The sequence below is a fragment of the Pteropus alecto genome, unplaced genomic scaffold, assembly GCF_000325575.1.
Source record: "Pteropus alecto unplaced genomic scaffold, ASM32557v1 scaffold24, whole genome shotgun sequence".
NCBI classification, from domain to species: domain Eukaryota; kingdom Metazoa; phylum Chordata; class Mammalia; order Chiroptera; family Pteropodidae; genus Pteropus; species Pteropus alecto.
The window spans coordinates 25,849,472-25,857,523 of NW_006439192.1; the positions used below are offsets into that span (position 1 = coordinate 25,849,472).

Consider the following 8,052-nt stretch of genomic DNA (forward strand, 5'->3'; position numbering starts at 1 on the left):
AGAGAGGAGGGGGAGAAGTAGATAAGGGTAAAGAGCATCAATATATAGTGACGGAAGGAAATTTAACTTTGGGTGGTAAACACACAAATGCCATATACATATGACAACATTATTGAATTGTACACTTGAAACCTATGTAATTTTATTAATCAGTGTCACCTTAATATATTTAATTTAAAAATCTAAATTTTGACGATCATTTATAAATATATGTCATATAAACTAATAAAATATTTTGATGGCAAATAATTCAATTATGATTATAAGCCATTTTGTTTCAGATGGTTATGCCATATACATATGACAACATTATTGAATTGTACACTTGAAACCTATGTAATTTTATTAATCAGTGTCACCTTAATATATTTAATTTAAAAATCTAAATTTTGACGATCATTTATAAATATATGTCATATAAACTAATAAAATATTTTGATGGCAAATAATTCAATTATGATTATAAGCCATTTTGTTTCAGATGGTTCTGGTTTTCTTGGTCTCAGTTTATTCTATATATCTGTCTCTATTAAAGTAACTTTATGTCTAGTCTTTATTCTCAACCATAAATAATTATACTAATTTTTACAAACAATGATAGCCATACTCACTCATAACTATGTCTGAATTGTCTTAGATTTATTGAACAGTTTCTAAGTAACTGATGGCTAGAGTTTTATTATTTTACAGTATTCGAGCTTCTGAAATATTTTGAAAAATTCAATTCTATATAGATCAAAATTTAAATGTCACTGATACATGATTCACTCAGATATATTCTCCAAGATGAGCTATTAAAGTGAAATGCCAAAGAGTTGCCCTAATACACCAATTTATAATCTGTATCACAGCACTTGGTAATTAGACTGAGCACATGGTAAAAATAAGTACTTTATTTCTTGACTTCTTTTCTCTAAGATGTTTCTTACTGGCAGTAACCTAAAATATATATTTCAAGCAAAGTAAATGAACAAAAATAGATATAAAGTTAAAAGACATCCATATTAACATCAGCTTTGCTTTATTTAGCAAAGGATATAATCAACTCATGTTTTAGAATCTTACAACTCTTTTTAAGAGAAAGTACCTAAATTCTTTAAAGACCTAAGAGCACTTTTTAGTGAATTACTAATAGTTTCCTGTCATTAGTTAGATAGCTTAGCTCTCAGATAACCTTAGAAATCTCTGTACACTCTCCTCAGTTGAATACTCTAATAATTTATAGAAATACGTAGTTCCCTAAGGTATACATGGTTTCTTTTCCTTAAAAGCACTTTTGATCCAGTGGAGGGTGCATGTGTATGTCTGTGTATCTCTATGTCTGCATGTGTGCGTATGTGTTCTTGCATTGTAATATGTGTCTTTTGGGGAGTGGACATTAAAGATTTGGAGGAAATTGAATCATGAACAGTGAACATTCCCACATACTCTCTATAAGAAGTATACCAAGAGTGGTCAAAAAAAGTTAAACCAAGTAAACAAAATGGACATTAATTAATTTTTAGTGCTGGACAGGAAGGAAATCTTCAAGGTCAAGTAAAATGAAGAAATATAAGCAAAGTGAGGTAGATTTAAAAATTGAATAGAATGAATCAGGAATACTTTGAATATTTTAAATATCTTATAAATGTGACATACAAATAGAAATTATGATGTTTTCAATTGATTCAAAACAGTATTTAAGATTTGAGCTAGTATTACAGGCCTACTAATAAGCTTCTAATTCCATTATTCTGGCTCAGGAAAGGCTTGTTAAAAGGAATGGTTTTATTTGGTTCGTTTGTTTGATGATGATGACCTCAAAAGACCTTAACAGAGCTTAACTGAGAATCTGGAACATTAAAATAAAAGATTTGATTTTTTAAAAAAATGGTTTGTGTATCTTTCTGTTATGGCATGGATTAAAAAAAAAAAATCCATCGATTTCCTGAACTGTTTTCTAGAACAGAGTGTGACGCGTAAGCATCATTCAATAAATGTTTGTTGGATGATCAAATCAATACCTCGATTCCACTGATTTTAATTTCATATGAAAACTACTGAGCGCTTATACTCATAGAGGGATGGAAGAGAAGAGGAATGTTAGGGGAGAGATTGAGACTAAGAGGATGAGATCAGCAGGCTTCATTTTGCAGTTTATTTCCTACTCTGTCACCAAGCTCCATTTCTGAGTCAAATAAAACCTGCTTTGAAGCACTTAACATCATGCTAAAAAGTAAAATAATAATTTAAAAAACCTGGTATTTTCTAAGTAGAAGATGGAAGGCTGAAAATATTCTGTATTTCCATACTATAATAAATAACATTATGATACACAGAAGACATATACATTTATAAACAGTTACATTTATATAAAATGTAGATAAAGTTAATTAGCTAGATGTAAGACAAAGATCAGTGATCAAGCAGGTGTGGCTGTGTGATCCAATCAAATGTGTTTGTTATACCTTAAAAGTCTCATAAAATGCCAATTTCAAGTATTTTCTCTAGTTTCTAATACTTTGTTTCCACCATATTATTGTTTTCTAGTACATATGTTTTGTGTATAATAAAAATACAGGTAATTAATCTGCTCCCCTTTTCCTACCTTCTATTCCCACTCTTTACTGCCATTTACACACACACACACACACACACACACACTCTCTCACACACTCTCACACACTCTCTCTCTCTCTCTCTCACCAAAATTCAGATGATTCCGATGGACAAATGGAGTCTTTGAGACAAACAGTTAATTTAGATTTGTAAAAGTGCCATGCCAGTAAAAATTATATTTGTAATCCTGTTAGTAAGAAAGATCTTGCTTAATTTTTTGGAGAGACTGTTTTATATCTAGTTCATAATTTTGTGGCCACTGAAACAGATTTGTCCACCCATAGGTACTGTGAACATTATAATAGTTTAAAATGTTGAAGTTTTACAAGTCATTGTTCTCTTTCTAATTTTTTAGCAACCATTACCTGTTATAAAATTGCTTTGTTTAATCTAATTTGCTGATAATGAATATTATATAAAATGAAAATTCTACAAGAATTTATATTGCTTTTTCATGCTTAATAAAATGATAAGTCCAAAAGAACTGATGTGTTCTGTAAAACTGAATTACTTTCTAGTCAGTTCTTTGGTTTGTAGTATTTTATCTTTGCATTAAAAAATGTTTAATGACTAGTTGGCAAAAAATTTAGAAGATGTCACTGCATCCATGAATAACAAAGAATAAATCCCTAGAAATTAATTTTGAGTTACATGTCAAAAAAATTTTACACCGGATGGAGTTAAAACAGGTAAGAAAGACTTTATTCAGGACCACTGTGATAAGGGTCAAGATTATTAAAATAGAGGAGAGAAGTTGAACTCAACTGTCTTGAAACAAAAGATGGGAGAGTTTTTTATACTTTAAGAGGAACTAGTGGAATCCTATAAAGGACATTAAGAAAATGTAATTAGGCCAGATGTGTTCTCTAATCGGTGTTTATGGAAATGAGGCTCCTACCTTCTCACAGAAACTGGGAGATAAGGGTGCTGTCTTTCTTCAGGATTATATTACAAAGGGGGTGGCTACCAGGTCCTTAAGAAAGACCTTCCTGGGTTGTAAAGTAGCAAAGGTCTTCCAGAAGATCTGCACATCAAAAGGACAAAAATAATTTATAATTATAAGTTTTCTAAAGTAAATGCCCTAAGAAAAGGGGTTTGGAGTCAGGAAAAAACATGTTTAAAGTTTAGTCAAGCTGAGAGAAAACTTTAAATTGTCTTTGTCATGAGCAATAAACTAAAACCAGTTTATTTTAAACATGATACTGAGATACGGAATAGCATTTCAGATTTTTATTCCAAATACATCGTAGGACAAATATTAATACATCAGCCTTTAGATTCTAATAGGATAAAAATGTCTTATTAAGAGCATCAAAGAACAGATGAGATAGTAGTAAATAACTAGGTTGTGATATTGGAAAGAACCAGAAGCCAGAAAGTAGCATTTAGATATCTTTTCATGTTGGGGTATTTGCCTCTCTAGAGGAAGCAACTGAAAAGCTAAGCTGCATATTCAAGAGACTTATGTGCATGGAGATGGGGTGGGGTTGTTTTTCAAAGCCTGTTAAGAATGAGGACCCTGGTTAATTATCCAGGTAGTCTTGGGAACCCAAAGGACTGCCTTCTAGCCAAAGGGATAAACCAGAATTTAACCTGTCATAACACACCGTTGTGTGGAAACTCCATTAAAAATAGTATTAAGATGTTGTCTTGGGCAATATATATACTAAAATTGGAATGATACAGATAAGATTAGAATGGCCCCTCACGTGATGACATGAGAATTTGTGATGCATTCCATTTTTAAGAAAAATATATATTATTAAGATGGGTCTGAGACTATTAGTTACCCCAGTCCCTGGCAAAAGAAAATTCTCTCCAGGATAAGATGACATCAGCTGAGGATTCAATCTAGGTTTTAAACCATCTCCAAGTAGAGTTTTGCCCCTGGAAAATATAATTGAAATAAATTGTCACTAAACAGAAGAGCAATGGTTTGAAAAAATCAACATTTCAAACTCAAACCCTTAGAATATGGAAGAAACTGACAAAGTATTAATCAGCATATTTTGGTGACAACAAAATAAACAAAAAAGCTAATATTCTAGTATCTATATTGTTGCACAAAGTATTATACTTTGCTCTCTTTAATTTGTCCCACAATACTATAATCCTCATTGCTAAAAAGTATTGTAAATTTTAAAAAGTCAACAATTCTGTGCACATTTTAGCATTCCTTGATTACAATTTGTTTTATATTTTTATTTAGGGTAAAAATAAGAAAGCTTTTACAATTACCTTAGAAAATTGAGGTGGAATATAGCTAACAGTGTAAAAGTGGGCCCTTAAGAAATCTCTATATTTCATCTAGTTTTCTACTGTAATACAGCTAAGCTAAGAGAAAGAACAATTTGGATAACCTAATAGGGGCAAATGATTCAATCGTCTAACCAGACACCTTGGGGAATTAAAAATGAGAGCGTAAACTTGGTCTCAAATTTGGGTTCAATTCTTCAGGGTCATCCCTAGCATGAACATGTCATTGATCCAATTGTGATATGTAAGTGCAACATGTATTTCATACAACATGGCCCCTAACTGGTAGAAACTGCTTCATCATATGCTCTATGAAGTGGCAATCTATTCCAGTGTGAAAAGAGAAACTGGATCTGTTGGGCTCAATGAGAGATTCATGCTGATACTTTTGGCTCTGCATGATTTTCACCTTAATAAATAACTTTAAAATTTAATCACTCCATAAGAAGTGCAGTTAATTCATAGTTACCTATGAGTGACTTCTATTATAGTATCTCAAAATAATACTTGATCTTTATTATTTAAGGGTTATATTACTTAGGACAGACTAAGCTGCTTTAGCATCAAGAGGCCAAAAGATAGTGTCTTAATAAGATGATCATTTATCTCCCTCTGGAGTAATAGTACAGAGGTGAGGGATCCAATGCTAGTGCGAGTCTCTGTGCCATGTGTGTTCTCCCAGACACCCTAAATGGCTGGTCTTTAGTACCATGTTCAGTAAATAACCTCCATATCTGATTGCAGTCCTACCATGTTCCAGACAACTTCAAATGCAAGAGGAAGTCTAGGACAAGTTTGTTCTCTAAAATGGTGACCTAAAAGTAGTGAGAATGAATCAGGACAGTAGTGAGAATGAATCAGGACCAAATCAGGACAGTTTTGAGGATAAAAGGGATGCTAACTTACCTAGTTTTTGGAAAATATTATTTATTAACTGACAAATTGGTTTTATTATACATCTGAAAAAACAGTTCCATTCAAAATATAAATTACTTTTTAAAAATGGCTTAAGTTCACGTGCCTGCTGTGAAAGGAAGGAAGGTGTTGATTGCCTTGTACCCAGAAAGACTCAGGAAAAAAAAAATACAGGTTATCTTTTGGGTATAAGTATCTGTGAAAGTGAAAACCTTATTCACTGTGTCCTCACAGGAGTTCACACACAAGAGATGACACCAAGAAGAAGTCAGAAGTGCAAAATGGAGGGACTACTTGAATTCAACTATCAATAATAATGGTTAAAAATGAAAAATGTGGAGAAAAATGCTAAACTAGATAGGAAATATAATGATGTATAGGATTATGTATTCTTTAGTTAGATGGCCATGAAGCCAGCTAAATCTCAAAGAACAAGATGATAGTAACTCCCCTATAAATTGCTAGCCTCTGTTTTAGTGACTAAAGTGGTTTTTGTGCTTCCATGTTTTAACTAGTGATTTCTAGCTCTTTAAACATATAAATAAAACAAAATATTTATAAAGTGTAAGCAAACGATTGTCATTTCAGAATAAAACTGTCTAGGTTCTCCTTCCTGTGGTGTAGTACCAAGGTGTTTCCTGGAAGAAATCAGACAGTTGTGGTCTCACATTGTTTCCTGTCTCACCTAGAGACAAACAGTCCTTAACTGCCCATTGTTGAATGTTTAAAAATAGTTGTTTCATATTTTTAGTGTAGTTTTTTAGTTGTTTATGGTGGCAGGGCTAGTCCAGAATCGGTTATTATCTCGTGTTCAGAAGTGAAACTTCTTATTGACCAACCATTTATATTTTTTAATTGATATTTTAATTTTATTACTGAATAGTAATAAATTGTCCCAGTGTATAATTCAAAAATTAAATAATATATTATGAAAAAATTTCTCCTGTTTTGCCAGAGGCATTCAGTACTAAAAAATTTTTGTGTATTCTACTATAATTATTACATATATTTATAATATAAAACACAATAAACTCAGTCATAATGTGATTGCAGGGTCTAAAAAAATTCAATAACATAAAATGTTGGGTCACATTTATTGTAAGATTAAAAACAAATATTTTTCTTTTAGTCTAGCACTGTCACAAAAATCACAAAAGACACATTTAGTGGTGTCTGCCCTTCATTTTCATCAGGTTCCATATCAATTGTTTTTATTCACGTATACTTAAAACAACTATCTTCAACTCATCTCCTAACCTTCTTTTATGAACAAAGTTGAGTTTCTTGAAATCTAAAAAACTCCAAGAAAAAAAGTAAAATAGATAAAAGGGTTAACTATATATTAAGAGCTATAAGTTTCATAGTAAAGGAATGACACTAAATTCATGATGATTTGGAACCTCATTAGCTGAACATATTCCAATAGCTGAAGAAGAGGTATGATATTTCATTATATATTTTCTACATTTCCTTTTCTTTTAAATTTTTTAATGTGTTGTGAAAATTAAAGAAGTTCAAAAAATTGCTTATATGATTAAAAATTTAGGAAATGTTGACCTAACATTTTTACAGTTGTTAAACCAGAGTAGATTTAGCTAAACAAAACCATTTATTACATATTGTTTTAGACAGGTTTAGTAGATGATAAACTACCAAAGGAGAATAAAATAGTGTAAAACTACCATAAGGTATATCTAATAAAAATAAGATAATTGTATAATTTCTACTACCTAAACTCAATTTAGAATACTAATATGGTAATAAAAATCACTAGTATGTAAAACAACCCACAGTGGTAAAAAGCATAAAAACATAGGTAGTAAATTTCAATGATGAATGTTAATATTCGTTAATGAGCTCATAAAATCAAATGCTTAAAACTAAAGTACTTCAGTATCTCAAAGTTTGTTCTAAAGGTTTTTGCCAGCAGGTTTGGGCTTTTTCTTATTAACAACATGCAAAAATAATATATCAAGGGGTATTCATGTAAGTAATTTTATAGAAAGATATTTTGTGAATTTAAATATTAATAATAAGTTTACAGTTATTAGTGTAAATTATTTACAGAAGTGAAAAGAAATAAAGTACACTTAAAAGGAAGGACATATATAAAGCAGAATAAATCGAATATAGCCAAATCATAAATTGGAGGAAGAATATTTGTCACTAGCAGTAGTTCTTCAGAGATTTCCTAAAGGTAACAAAATATGTGTGTTCTGTCTTAGGTAAGATCAATCTGCTTACATATATATATATATTATGTGTAATATATAAATTACATAT

At 30.9% G+C, this 8,052-nt stretch overlaps 1 protein-coding gene and 1 non-coding gene across 4 annotated transcripts in view; both read left to right on the forward strand.

The window, feature by feature from the left end:
* SGCZ (sarcoglycan zeta) overlaps positions 1-8,052 on the forward strand; it is a 264,296-nt gene that overhangs the window by 30,585 nt on the left and 225,659 nt on the right. The gene's annotated exons all lie outside the window — the stretch shown is intronic.
* On the forward strand, positions 4,241-4,345 carry LOC112483475. Its single transcript, XR_003047639.1, has one exon. It is a non-coding gene; the product is annotated as a U6 spliceosomal RNA (small nuclear RNA).